The sequence below is a fragment of the Castor canadensis genome, chromosome 6 (assembly GCF_047511655.1).
Source record: "Castor canadensis chromosome 6, mCasCan1.hap1v2, whole genome shotgun sequence".
Lineage (NCBI taxonomy): Eukaryota > Metazoa > Chordata > Mammalia > Rodentia > Castoridae > Castor > Castor canadensis.
In genome coordinates this window covers 17,045,314-17,058,656 of record NC_133391.1, presented here as the reverse complement: position 1 = coordinate 17,058,656, position 13,343 = coordinate 17,045,314, and the positions used below count along the sequence as shown (strand labels likewise).

Sequence of the window (13,343 nt, the reverse complement as noted above, 5' to 3'; positions counted from 1 at the left end):
TTGTCTCAAACTGTGTTGCTTTTTTTTTTTTTTGGTGGTACTGGGATTTGAACTCAGGCCTCATACTTGCTAAGCAGGTGCTCTTACTGCTTGAGACACTCCACCAGCCCTTTTTCATGTTGGATATTTTCAAGATAGGGTCTTGAGAACTATTTGCCCTCCCCCTAAACCCCACTGGCTTTGGACCAAGATCCTCCTGATCTCTGCTTCCTGAGTAGCTGGGATTATAGACATGTGTCACTGCACCCAGCCTTCAAAATGTGTCTTTAACCATGTTAAATTTATGAAAACACTGTTGGCCGTCACCTATCAGTGCATCCATTCATGTGTTTTCTATGCAATTAGTATTTAAATAATAGCACCAATGGCTCTCCTGACATGACTGACAAATGTTGACTTGGAAGCCAGGCTCAGTGACTGCACCGCCCCATGTGTTAACCCAAAGTCAGCCTGAGCCAGCTGCGGGAGAAACATTCATACTCAGCATAGAAAAGTGTGTTGGGTCTGGCACTAGGTAACGTGAAATGTAAAAGTGCAGGCTGCTCAAGACTTGAGTAGACTTGGGAGGCTGAGGCAGGAGGATCTTGAGTTTGAGGCCAGTTCGGGCTACATAGCAAGACCCTGTCTCAACAATAAGAAGACCGGAGTAGAAAAGTTGAAGACCATCTGTGTAGGACATGCCCTTTTCCTGCACCGCATCTCTCTGGAGTTCAGAACCTTCCCCTCCTGTCCTGATGCTGGCAGGCAGCATCATTATTAAGACAGCCAGTGGCTATGAAGATCTTCAGAATTGCTCTTTTTTTTTTTTCAGTACTGGGTCTTGAACTCAGGGTCTACGCCTTGAGCCACTCCACCAGTCCTATTTTGGTGAAGGGTTTTTTCAAGATAGGGTCTTGTGAACTATTTGCCTGGGCTGGCTTTGAACCTCGATCCTCCTGATCTCTGCCTCCTGAGTAGCTAGGATTACAGGCGTGAGCCCCTGGCGCCAGGCTTCAGCATTGCTCTAAAGGTATCATTTGGTGCATACATCTTATTTTGGGGGGTGGTGACATTTTGACACATATAACATTTGCCAAGTAGGCTTGTGACAGCCCTACAATGACTATGTGGGTGATTTTTTTTTTGGCTGTACTGGGGTTTGAACTCTGGGCTTTGTGCTTGACAGGCAGGTGTTCTACCACTTGAGGCATGCCCCCAGCCCTTTTCGTTCTTGTGGTTTTAGAGATAGTGTCTCACTTTTTGCCCAAGCAAGCCTGGACTTTGATCCTCCTATTTTAGGCTTCTTGGCATTCAGCCATTGGTTGAGACAGGGTCTCATAAACTTTCTGCCCAGGCTGGCCTTGAACCATAATTCTTCATAAATGAAATCATAATTCTTCTGATTTCAGCCTCTCAAGTAACTAGGATTACAGGTGTGAGTCACTGGTACCCAACTTGTGTGGGTGATCTAGATGACACATATGATGAATAAACTCTAACCAAAGTGTGGCATCTGAACATAAAAATAAGACAAGTGCTTACATTAGAAAAATCCTGTATAAAAATAGATGAGAAACCAGGCATGGTGGTCTACACCTGTAATCTCAGCACTCAGGCAGCTGAAGTAAAAGGATCACAGTTGGAAGCCAGCCTGAGCAAATAGTTCTCGAGACTCTATCTCGAAAAAAAAAACATCACAAAGAAGGGCTGGTGGAGTGGCTCAAGGTGTAGGCCCTGAATTCAAGCCCCAGTACCACAAAAAAATTAAATTAAATTAAAAAGTAAGGGTTTTAGCTGGGTGTAGTGGTGCATTCCTGTAATCCCAACATTTAGGAGGCAGAGGCAGGAGGATTGAAAGTTTGAGGCCAGCCTGGGCTACATAGCAAGACCTTGTCCAAAAAGAGTCTTATGATGAGATGATCCTAGATTATCCAGCTGTCCCAGGATTCTGCCTGAAATCCAATGACATTGTTCCTTAAGAGAGAACCAAGTGAGGCAATGTGACCACAGGGACAGAAATGAAGGACACAGTCAAGAATGCCAAGTGCCACGGCCACGATGACCTGAACAAGGCAGGGCAAATTCTCCCTAGAGCCTTCAGGAGGGCACCACCCACAGACACCTTGATTTCAGAATTCCAACCTCCAGAACTTGGAAGGAATATGTTCCTGTTAGCTGGATGCTGGTGGCTCATGGCTAATGCTAGCTTCTTGGAAGGCGGAGATTGGGAGGATGGAGGTTTAAGGCCAGCCCAGGCAAATAGTTTGTGAGCCCCATCTCCAAAATGGACTGAGGGTGTGGCTCAAGCAATAGAGTGCCTACTTTGCAAGTGCAAAACTCTGAGTTCAAACCTCAGTTCCACCCCCACCCAAAAAAAAAAAACAAACCAGAAGAAAAAATTGCTATAAAGGACATTATATATATATATATATATATATATATATATATATATATATATATATATATATATATATATATATATATATATATATGGTAGTAGTGCTGTATATTAGATAATGTTATCATGTTATGTTGTTTCCTTTTTTTTTTTTATTTTTATTTTTTTGAGACATAGCACAAGCTGGCCTCAAACTTTTAATCCTCCTGGGTTAGCCTCCTGGCATTACAGGTGGGAACCAGTAGTCCAGTTCAAAAGATACATATATATATATTTTAAAAAGGACTTTTGTCTACAGATTACAGATATACAGACCAATGTGACCTGATGATTAAGAAAAATGCTGTTCTTTCATTCAGTTGATCCACTTTGACACACATTCCAACGGTTAGTAGGAGCCTGGAATGGTGTTGGGCCCACAGGAAATACACTGTCCCCCTCCAAGTAGCCTGTCAGTGAGGGGGGAAGGGAGAGGGAATCAAAGCGATAAACAAAAAAGGAGACTAGAAACCACAATTGGAGAACTGCCTTAAGATGAGTATGAATCAGGCCAGGAGTGGTGGTCAGGCCTTTAATCCCAGCCCTAGGGAGACTGAGTCAGGAGGATCTTGAGTTCAAGGCTGACCTGGGCTATATAGCCAGATCTTGTGTCAAAACAAAACAAAACAAAACAAAATAACAGTTGTAAATCAGGATTCAGTTACAAGAGACACAGAGAGGGGATCCTACCCAGAGGAGTTTGCATTGACCTTGTGACTATTACTAGAGTCCTACTGAAACTGGACTTTACAGGCCCCAGGTCCAAAGTCCTGGGAGTCCATATGTCAGTCTGGTCACTCACTCCTATAGGTCAGATAAAGAGAGAGCAACGGTGAGGGACAGAAGAGGGAGACTTATTACATGGCCTGGGCAGCCATGGAAGAGGTAGAACACTTCAACCATCCTCAGTCATTTTCCCTAATCGGACATTTGCCTTGAATAGGAGGGAGAATTGGGGGGGCAGAGATTCATAATTATTAAATAGTCCCAGTCCCAGGCAGGTTCCAGGTGTCAGAGGTGACTGCAAGTATCTCAGCATTGGTCAGGTGGGGCCTTGTGACAATAAAAGTCATTGCAGCCTGGTGCTGGTGGCTCACACCTGTAATTCTAGCTACTCAGGAGGCAGAGATCAGAAGGATCAAGGTTCAAAGCCAGCACCAGCAAATAGTTTGTAAGCCCCTATCTAGAAAACCCCTTCACGAATATAGGGCTGGTGGAGTGGCTCAAGGTGAAAGCCCTGAGTTCAAGCCCCAGTACCAAACACACACAAAAAGTCATTGCTGCCTGGCAGGTGGTTGGTCTTGGGGAGGCACTACTAAGGAGACAAAAAAGCAGCTTTTACATCTGGTACACTAGGCATGCAGGAAGTGGGGGTTGCTGACTGGGGAGTTCTAACATACCAGATCTGGCCACTCACCCCAAATCTCAAATGGAAAAAAGAGAAAGTAATGGTGAAGGACAGAAGTTTAACATTCAGTGTGGCTATACCGGGAAGCAGAGATATGACTGTCCTCAGTCCTGTCTTGGGGGCACTGACAAGAGCTTCAGGTTTGAGTCGGGGAAGGAACAAAAGTGGAGGTGGGGAGAAGTCTAAATAGTTAAGCAGTCTTGGTCAAACTGGGGTTTGATTGGTCATTTTCTCAGGTCTGGTTTTGTGAGGTCCAGAGAGGTGATTGTCACCGAAGGGGGCAATTCTGTTCCCACCATAAGATCATTGCTCCTGCTTAGAGGGGCAGCCTCGGGTCCTGTCATGGGGCAATATTTCCTACCCAAGGGGTACAGTCTTGTCATGGGGCGACCTGCCTGCAAGGCTCACTGTTTCTGGAATCTTGAAAATATCTTTTTTTCTTTGGCTGTACTGGGATTTGAACTCAGGGCCTCATGCTTGCTAGGCAGGTGCTCTACTACCTGAGCCACTCTGCCAGCCCTTTTTTGTATTAGGTGTTTTCAAGATAGGGTCTCACAAACTATTTGCCTGTCTCCTGAGTAGCTGGGATTACAGGTGTGAGCCATTGGCACTTGGCTTGAAAATATTTTAGGAGGTGTCTTCATCCCTGAGAGGGGAGGATTACAGAGAACACTCCGTAAGTGAGTAACATGACTACATGCAGACTCCAGCAGGAATCTGACCCAAACTTTAAGGCAAAGGAGACAGATTAAAAAATAAAGGCAGAGGTGCCAAATTTTATCCCACTTTTGACTACTCATCAGGAGTGTGCAGGCTCAAGTGAAGAGTCAATGCTTTTAGCAGACACAGCTCTAAGTCCCTATTACAAGACCTGAGGCACACAGAGAGATGAGCAAGTCACCTGAAGAGCTTTTGCTAAGCATGCGAAGGGGAGGAAGCACTTCTTTTTTACCCTTAGGTTCTGTGACTGGGGCCTGCAAATTAATTTGACAAAAGACAGATGAACAGAAGAGAAAGTTTATTTCTCTTGTACATGAGAACCAGCCAAAGAAGTGGCCAGTTCACTAAATGATTAGAGCTAAAGGTTTACATACTAGCTTAGTAGGGAAAAGGAAAGAGAGGTTATCTAGGTGGGCTAAATTGTGGGGAAGTAAGTGTATATGAGGAAAAATAATGGAAAAAAAAAGCATTATTTACTAAGGTTTGTTAGTCTCTGAGTTATTCTCTTCCTAGCATGGAGAGCTGGACTCCTTAGCAAACAAATTTTCTTCACAAAAGGGAAATTTAGGCTGTGATTTTAGGGAAAATAGGGAGGACAGACAGCTCTTGTGTTTGTTTTCCTTCCTTCCTTCCTTCTGTCCGTCCTTCCTTCCTTCCTTCCTTCTCTCTTTCTCTCTCTCCTTCCCTCCTTCTCTCTCTCCTTCCCTCCTTCTCTCCCTCCTCCTCTCTCCCTCCCTCTCTACAGGATCTCACTATATAGTTGCTTAGGCTGGCCTTGAACTCATGATCTTCCTTCCTTAGCCTCTACAACATTTGGACTACAGGTTTGTACCACCGCACCCAGCTTGCTTATTATTTTTTAATTGCCTTCAACTCCAAATAATCCTATGCTGAAGTGGCATAGATGGGATGTGTTATATTCCGATCCCTTCCGCATGTGATTGGATGTCAGGCTCCCCAGTAAAATATAAACTGAAAAAATGCAGCAGAATCTGCCTTGACTGCTCCTGTGCATCAGCACTGAGAACAGCGTTGGGTACAGGACTTTGACAGAAGTCTTTGCTGGGGCTCCCTGGATGCAATCTATCCTGTGAAGTAGCTGCTTGTCTTGGAACAGGGACCTGAGAGGGAAGCAAGAAGCCGTAGCCACCCCTCCCCCAGCCTCTTTAGCCATAGAGCAAAAACCAAAGCCACAGGAGAAAATGACGCCATGGGTCAGGTCATTAGGGGCCTGGCAAGCCCTGTCCAAGCAGAGGGGCATAGGACAAGTCACAGGCTAGGCAGCTGTTTTAATGTTGGCGGGACTGGGATTTGAGTTCAAGGCTTTGCACTTGAGCCACACCTCTAGTCCATTTTGCTCTGGTTATTTTGGAGATGGAGTCTTGTGAGCTTTTTAAATTTTTTTTATTTTTTTAGCAGTATGAGGGTTTGAACTCAGTGCCCTCCCACTCTCTAGGCAGGTGCTCTATTATTTGAGCTACATCCCCAGTGCACACTTTTTTTTTCTTGCTTTAATTTATTTTTCAGATAGGATCTTATGTTTTTTTTGTTAATTTTTGGGCTAGAGCTGGCCTTGGACCTCAGTCCTCCTACTTATGCTTCCCCTGTAGCTGGGATTACAGGAGTGAGCCACTATACCCAGCCTTATTTTTTAATGGTTTGATAAATGTTCACAAAGTGAGCAGATCAGGTAATTGCACCCAGGACAACAATATCACCAAAGAGCCTATTTGTCTGAAGGTCCCTTTGTGCTGCCTGCCAGGCACAGTGCCCACTACAGCCCCTGGGGAGCCCACCCCCAGAGCTTCTGCTGCCCAGGTGGTTTATAGGCACAGCTACATTTGGAAAGTGCTCCTAGAAGTCTTATAATCTCCTTCATTAGAAGTAAAACTGGAGGATGCTTTGCCCCTAGCTGGAAATTTGGCCCCAGTAGCTGCCTGGCTGGGTTTAGCCTATCAGTGGGCATTTCCTGTCTCTGGAGTCTACAGAACACACCACAGCTGTCCTGGGCTTAGGAAGTCCAATCGGTCGATTCCAGCCTGGGCATGCAGCCCTCCCTCCCTGGCAGGAGCTGCATGAAGAGGTATTTTTGGAAGGTGCAGGAATTCTGTAGCCATTTGGAAAATGTCTGCTCACAGGCTGGGCTGGAGTTTCATTTGAAAATGATGATGTGGCTGAGGGGCCTGACCTGGCCAGGTTTCCAGGATCAAGGGGGTGGAGGTAGAGGAGCCACCTCTCTCCAAATCGTGTCACCATTTTCTTTCTGTCTCTGACCCGTCCATCCCACAAACTTCAAGAGGATCGTGAGGTGTCTCTTGCAGCTCATTGACTCTTGGCTGTTGTTTGCGGGTAAGTGTCTCATTTTGCCCCAAATTAGCCAGGGTTTTGGGGTCCCTTTAATTGGAGTTAAAGTTTAACTCTAGGACTGGGGGCATAGCTCAAGTGGAAGAGCACCTGCCTAGTAAGTGCAAGGCCCTGAGTTCCAATTCCAGTACCATCAAAATTTAACCCTCAATTTCCCAGCAAAGATATTGGGTTTGGTTCCCTCACCCAGAGTCCCCTGGCCTTCTCTGGTAGCACCCTGAGTGTCAAGTGCCCTCCTGTTGCTTTACCGTGTCCTTATCTGCTTTGTCCTGGTGGCCTTCATTGACAATGCAAACTCTGCTACTTATCTACCCATTAATGATCCATCCTTCCATCCATCCATCCATCTACACACTTATTCATCCATCCATATGTCACCCATCCATCCAAGCATCCATGCATCTATCCATCCATCCATCCACTCATCCATCCATCTACCTCTCCACCCACCATCCACCCATTCAACCAGTGTCAGGCCAGGATGAAGAGCTGGACAGACAGCCATCTTCCATTCTTACCTGTAAGAACTCCTTTGTCCCTACAGCCATATCTGCAACCTTGGAACATCTCTGCTCCTCTGCTGACATTGCAAAGGCCACCTGTGTTCTCTGTTTCTCTGTTCCTAAGCTCTTGGCCCTCTCTGCCTTCCCATGCCAACACCCTTGGGCAGGGAGAGGAAATCCCAGGACCTTGGTTTTCTATTTCTGAGGCTGCATCTTCCACATCTACAGTCATCCTCTCACCATGCCAGAGCCTGGCATAAAAGTGTCACAAACGGAGGTTGGCTGCATTTTTGTCCTCAAAAGCAAAAGCAATGCCAACAACCCCAAACCAAAAGTGCTGGGGAGAGAGTGAGCTATGCTGCCTTTCTAACTTTCCTTGAAGTCTGCATATCCCTAGTGTGTAGCATATATACTGTCATTCCAAGAGGTGATAGGATAGTGGTAAGAAATCCTCACCCTCACCCTTACCCTCTTCCCTAGAAGTGAAACCCTAAGGTAGGGGCGCAGAGGCTGGCTAGAGGGGAGGCTTCCCAATTTTCGTTGGGGTGCCATTCTTCCCTTTCTTTGGACTACAGGGGCTGCTTAAGCTATTTGGAAGGAACAGACTCTAAACCTCTTGAGGGGAAAAGATGTCTTTGCCCTTAGGTGAGATTTTCTTCTTTTTGGCAGTGCTGGGGATTGAACCCAGGACCTTGAATATATTAGGCATGTGCTCCACTACTGAACTACATCCTTAGCCCTTAGTTTTTTGAGCCAGGGTCTTGCTTTGTAGCCCAGGCTGGCCTGGAACTTGTGATCCTCCTGCCTCAGCTTCCCAGGTGCTGGGATTATAGGTGTACAGCACTGCGTCTTGCTCAGGTGAGGTTTTGTGAACCTGGGTGATCACCTGGAGAGGTAAGTCTGGGGAGGGGAAATGGACACCCAAGAAGGATGATCAGAGTATGTATACTCAAAAGAGCTTATTAAATTACACTGAGAAATATGTCAGGACCCAGGTGTTCCTGTGGAGTTGATCAGGGCATTTTCTAGGAAAGAGTTCTTTTCTTTAAAAAAAAAAAAAATGTTCAGGCACCAGTGGCTCAAGCCTGTAATCTTAGCTACGCAGGAGGCAGAGATCAGGAGGATTGCAGTCTGGAAACCAGCCTGGGCTAAAAGTTTGAGAGACCCTATCTTGAAAAACCTATCACAGAAAAGGGCTGGTGGAATGGTTCAAGGTGTAGGCCCTGAGTTCAAACCCTAGCACTGCAAAAAAAAAAAAAATTAGGAGAGCTGGGCACAGTAGCACATGACTGTGATCCCAGCTACACAGGAGGCATAGGTAGGAAGATTTCAGTTTGAGTCCAGCCTAGGCAGAAAGTATGAGACCCTATCTGAAAAATAAAGCAAGAAAGGCTGGGGGCATGGTTTGAGAGATAGAGCACCTGCATAGAAAGTGTAAGGCCCTGAGTTCAAACCCTAGTACTGTCAACAACCCCCCCCCCACGCAAATAAAACCCATACAAATGGGTATATTATATATACTGCTTTGAACTTTGCTGTTTTCACTTGAGTGTATTTTGGAGTTTTTTTTTTTATTAGTACACATACTACATGGGTGGAGCAAACTTGGAGAGCAGGGAAAGTTTGACTTGTTCCCAGATGACTCTGAGCTTTGCTTCAGATCTGGTTGTTTCTTGCTTCTGGCCCAAAGGCTAGACAGTACCAGCCACAGGCAGTGTGACACCTGGGTCACCTGAAATTGTCTTGCCTGGTGATACATCTTGCCACATGACAGATTTCACTGAGGCGAGCATGTCCCCTGTTCTTAGTGAGGGCCCCCATCTGGAGTTTGTTTTTAGGGGTTAATAAATGCCTGAAGGCAAATGCCAGTCACCCTCCTACTCAGTTATTTTTCCAGGAACCTTGTTCCGGGACGGAGGGGTTTTCTGGGCAGATTATGAGTTTCATTTCAGAAATCTGAATGTCTTCTTTGTGGAGAGAGGTTGGCAGAGGCTTTGAAATACTCAGGTTATGGTGAGCTCTTTTCCTGAAGGGTCCGAAATGTATTGGGTGGAATGGGGCTTGACTCTTATTTATTGTTAAAAGATTGATTAAATGACTCTGGAGGCTGTCCTTCAGCTTTTTTATTTTTTATTTTTTTGGTGAGACTGGAATTTGAACTCAGGGCTTCACGCTTGCCAACAGGTGTTCTACCACTGAGCCACACCTCCAGTCCATGTTGCTCTGGTTATTTTGGAGATGAGGTCTTGGGAACTATTTGCCTGCATTGGCTATGAACTTCCATCTCCAGATCTCAGCCTTCCAAGTAGCTGGGATTACAGGTGTGAGCCTGTCATTCAATTTATGGTCACCTTCCAGAGTGCTTTCTGTTTTTCACTTTCTCCTTTCCCTCTGCCTGCTCCTGCTGACTTATTATTATTATTATTATTATTATTATTGTTATTATTATTTGGATGAGCTTTGTAATTCTCAGTGGTCCAGTCTATTGCTTCAAGCAGCTTGGGTCAAATAGGATCATCTTTATTTGATTTGCATTTTCCAAAGAAAATTATTATGGTATTTAAAAAAAATTTCCTCAGGTCAAATTGCTTACAAGATTTTTGCCAACTGAATGAAGAAAAAAAGTTACCTGTGTTTTATATATATATATAAAACATATATTAAATATATTGAACATGTAAATATATGATATATGAAATAGCTTACACATATTTAATACAATAACATACATATCTATGTATAGGTATATACATATACCATGATCCTCTTGAGCCTCCTGAGTAGCTGGGATTACAGGCGTGAGCCATGGGGTGTTATTTTAAAATTACAACTTTATTAAGAATTAATTCACAGCTGGATGCCAATGGACAGTTCACAGTTCCAGGCTAGCCTGGGCAAATAGTTTGAGAGACCACCCCATCTCAACAATACCCAACACCATAAAGGGCTAGACAAGTGGCTCAAGGGATAGAGCACCTGAGTTCAAACCCCAGTACCACAAAAAAAGGAAAGAAAAGAATTAATTCACATATTGAACAATCCATGTAATGACCAATTTAATGGCTTTTAGTATATTCATGGCATTGTGCAAGTAGCATCACCATCAATTTGAGAACATATTCATCACCCCCCCCAAGAACCCCCAAATTCCCATTAGCCCCCCTAATCCCTCCAGCCCAATCCCTCCATCTACCAACCTGTCTTCTGTCTCTAAGAATCTGCCTATTCTGGAATTTCATGCAAATGGAATCTCTTACTTAGCATAATATTTTCAAGGTTCATCTATTTTGTAGCATGAATCAGTTCATTCCTTTTTATGGTTGAATACTATTCCATTGCATGACTGGAGCACATTTTACATCTGGGTTGTTTTTACTTTTTTGACTGTTATGAATATTTTTACTTTTTTTGGCCTATCGATTTATGTAGTTTTTGTGTGGACCTCTTTTGATCTTTATAGCAAGTCTAATGCATGTATTAGACCTCATTCTATAGGTGACAAGATTGGTTCCAAGATGCTAGGACAAGAATTTTGGATATAACCCTTAGATCCTTGAGTCTATGCTTTGTCCAATCCATTTTGCAGAGTTGAAATACTTGCTGTGACACGACCTGGTGTGGATGTGCCCTTAGGAAGGAATCATAAAAATGCATGATTAATTTTCGATTGTCCTCAGTCTTTCTCTCTTTCATAGTTTTCACTTCTTTCTTTCGGGTAGTGAGTTCCCCATCTTTGTGGTCGGGACACCCTGCAATCATTCATTTACGCTTTGGTGTGGAAGGGAAAAATGTGTGAATTTTTTTATTAGCCTAACTAATTGTACAAAAGGACTTCATCGTGATGTCTGCATGTAACACACTTTGATCATATTCACCCCTTATTGTGTGAACTTGACGTTTGCATGTGCGGGTTATCTCCCATTAGATGACAGCGGCCCCGCCAGCAACAGGCAGAGGCAGAGTGTGAATCAATGACCAGAATTTCTTGGAAAAGCTCATTTTCTTGTCCTGTCCCAGGGTTTTCCGAATGACGGCTTCCACGTGGGGGGCGCTGAGGTCTTGCTCCTCCTGGTGGTTCGGCTCCCGTTAGGCCACGCGCACCATTGCCTGGGCAACAGCCCGCCCCTGCAGGTGGCGGCCGGGAGCCCCTCCGGGAGCGCGCATCCGCTACGCGGCGGGGGCGCAGGCTCGACCGCGACGTCAGGCCCCCCGCCCCTCGCCGCCCGCCCCCCCCCCCCCCCGCCCAGTACAACCTCTAAGCCCCGCCTTCTTCGTGGACGAGTGCACGAATCAGAGAGGCCGACACATCTCCCAACTCACGCTAGCCAGTCGTAGCGCGTGTGAGATCCTGAGCGCGCCTGTGAGGCTGGCAGCGAGCGCTGAGGGAGCGACCGCGGGAGTCGCTGCTGAGGCGGCCGCGGGTGCGGATCTCGGCGGCGCATCTCCGCGGGGCTGGGCCAGGCTGGGCTGGGCAGTGGCGGGCGCCTGGCGTTGAGGGCGGGCTCCCGGAGCGGGCGCCATGGCCCTCACGTAGGGTGGCGGAGTATTGGCCGAGTCCAGGATGCCGGCGTGGCGGCGCGGCGAGTCCTCACTCATCGCAGGTAAGAGGGACGCGGCGCTTCGGTGCCTGCGGTCACCGCCCACCCGGCTCCGAGCCGGGCCGACCCGACCCGCGTCCCTCGGCTCCTCAGCGCTCGCGGCCCCCGCTCCCCCTGGCAGTTGTCACTCCCGCCCGCCCCCGGTGGTGGCCGCGTCCACCGCCGTCCTGTTCCGGGACCTCGTCCCGCGGGGACCCAACTCGTGCCTCATCTTTCCTACCTGGCCCCGTTACGTCTCTGTCGCGCCCCCTCGGGGCGTCCCTGGTCCCTCTACGCCCCCAGACCTCCTCCTTGCCCGTATGGCCCGTTGTCACCCTGGTCCCTCCTTTGCCCCGACGCCCTCCTTGCCCACCTGGTCTGTTGTCACTTGTGTCCAGCGCCGTGTCCGATTCTTCTTGCTGCCTGTGCACTTGAACCTGCAGACGCTCCCCCACTGTCCCCAATTCCACGTCCACTGTCTCTAAATCAAAATTTGGCCTGTCATTGGTTGTACCCATAACACAGAAAGTGCCCTGCACACAGTAGGTCTGGCCTGTGCCCGGGGGCTCTCCATAGCAGGCAAGTGGTCTCCTGTGCGCTTTCTGGTTGAGAAATCTCAGATCTTAAGGGGTTTGGGACCCTCTCCATGAAGGTGGCATGGGAGAGGGCAGGACGAATTGGTGCACTCCCAAGTGTAATAAAGAGATTAAATTAGCAGTCACTTGGTGCATTTGTGTAGAAACTGAATTCTGCCTTTGGAGCATGTGTTCTTTTGGTTTTTTTTTTTGGTAGGACTGGGTTTGAACTCAGGGCTTTGGGTTTAGAAAGCAGGCGCTGTACCCCTTGAGCCACACCTCCAGTCCATTTTGCTCTGGTTATTTTGGAGGTGGAGTCTTGTGAATTGTTTTCCTGGGCTCCAACCTCAATCCTCCCAATCTCAGCCTCCCAGCTTGCTAGGATTGCAGTGTGAGCCATCACCCCTGGAGTATTTTTGTTTTTTTAAAGTGAATATTAATTGCATAAAGGGGTTATCCATACATGCACATAGTTTACCCTGATCATAGTCACTCCCACTATTATTCTTTTATATCCTCCTTCATTATGATTTTTTTTTTGGTTGTGCTGGGGATGAACCCCAGGTTTAGCACTTGCTAGGCAAGCCTCTACCAGCCCCATCATGTATTGTTTTATGTTAATTGCCTTTGTAAAGGATTCTTGGCTAGGTGACTATTCAGTGTAATAGAATTATACCCTCCTCTCCATCTGCAGTGTTTACCAACCTTTGTTTTGGGAAAGAAAGAGCCCCTGCCTCCTAGCTGAAATACCCTTTTGTGTAAGTAGGGTTGCATGATTTA

The 13,343-nt window shown here is 46.5% G+C and overlaps 1 protein-coding gene across 3 annotated transcripts in view; it reads left to right on the top strand.

Moving 5' to 3' along the window:
• The window catches only part of Tpst1 (tyrosylprotein sulfotransferase 1), a 153,805-nt gene that overhangs the window by 50,618 nt on the left and 89,844 nt on the right, over window positions 1-13,343 (top strand). For 2 of the 3 annotated variants that reach the window (XM_020167395.2, XM_074075780.1), the window contains exon 1: window positions 11,795-12,012. The exons of the other annotated variant lie outside the window; for it this stretch is intronic. The gene's annotated coding sequence lies outside the window, so the exon portion shown is untranslated. Of the gene's footprint in view, window positions 1-11,794; window positions 12,013-13,343 lie in introns of those variants that run through there. 3 annotated transcript variants of the gene reach the window in all.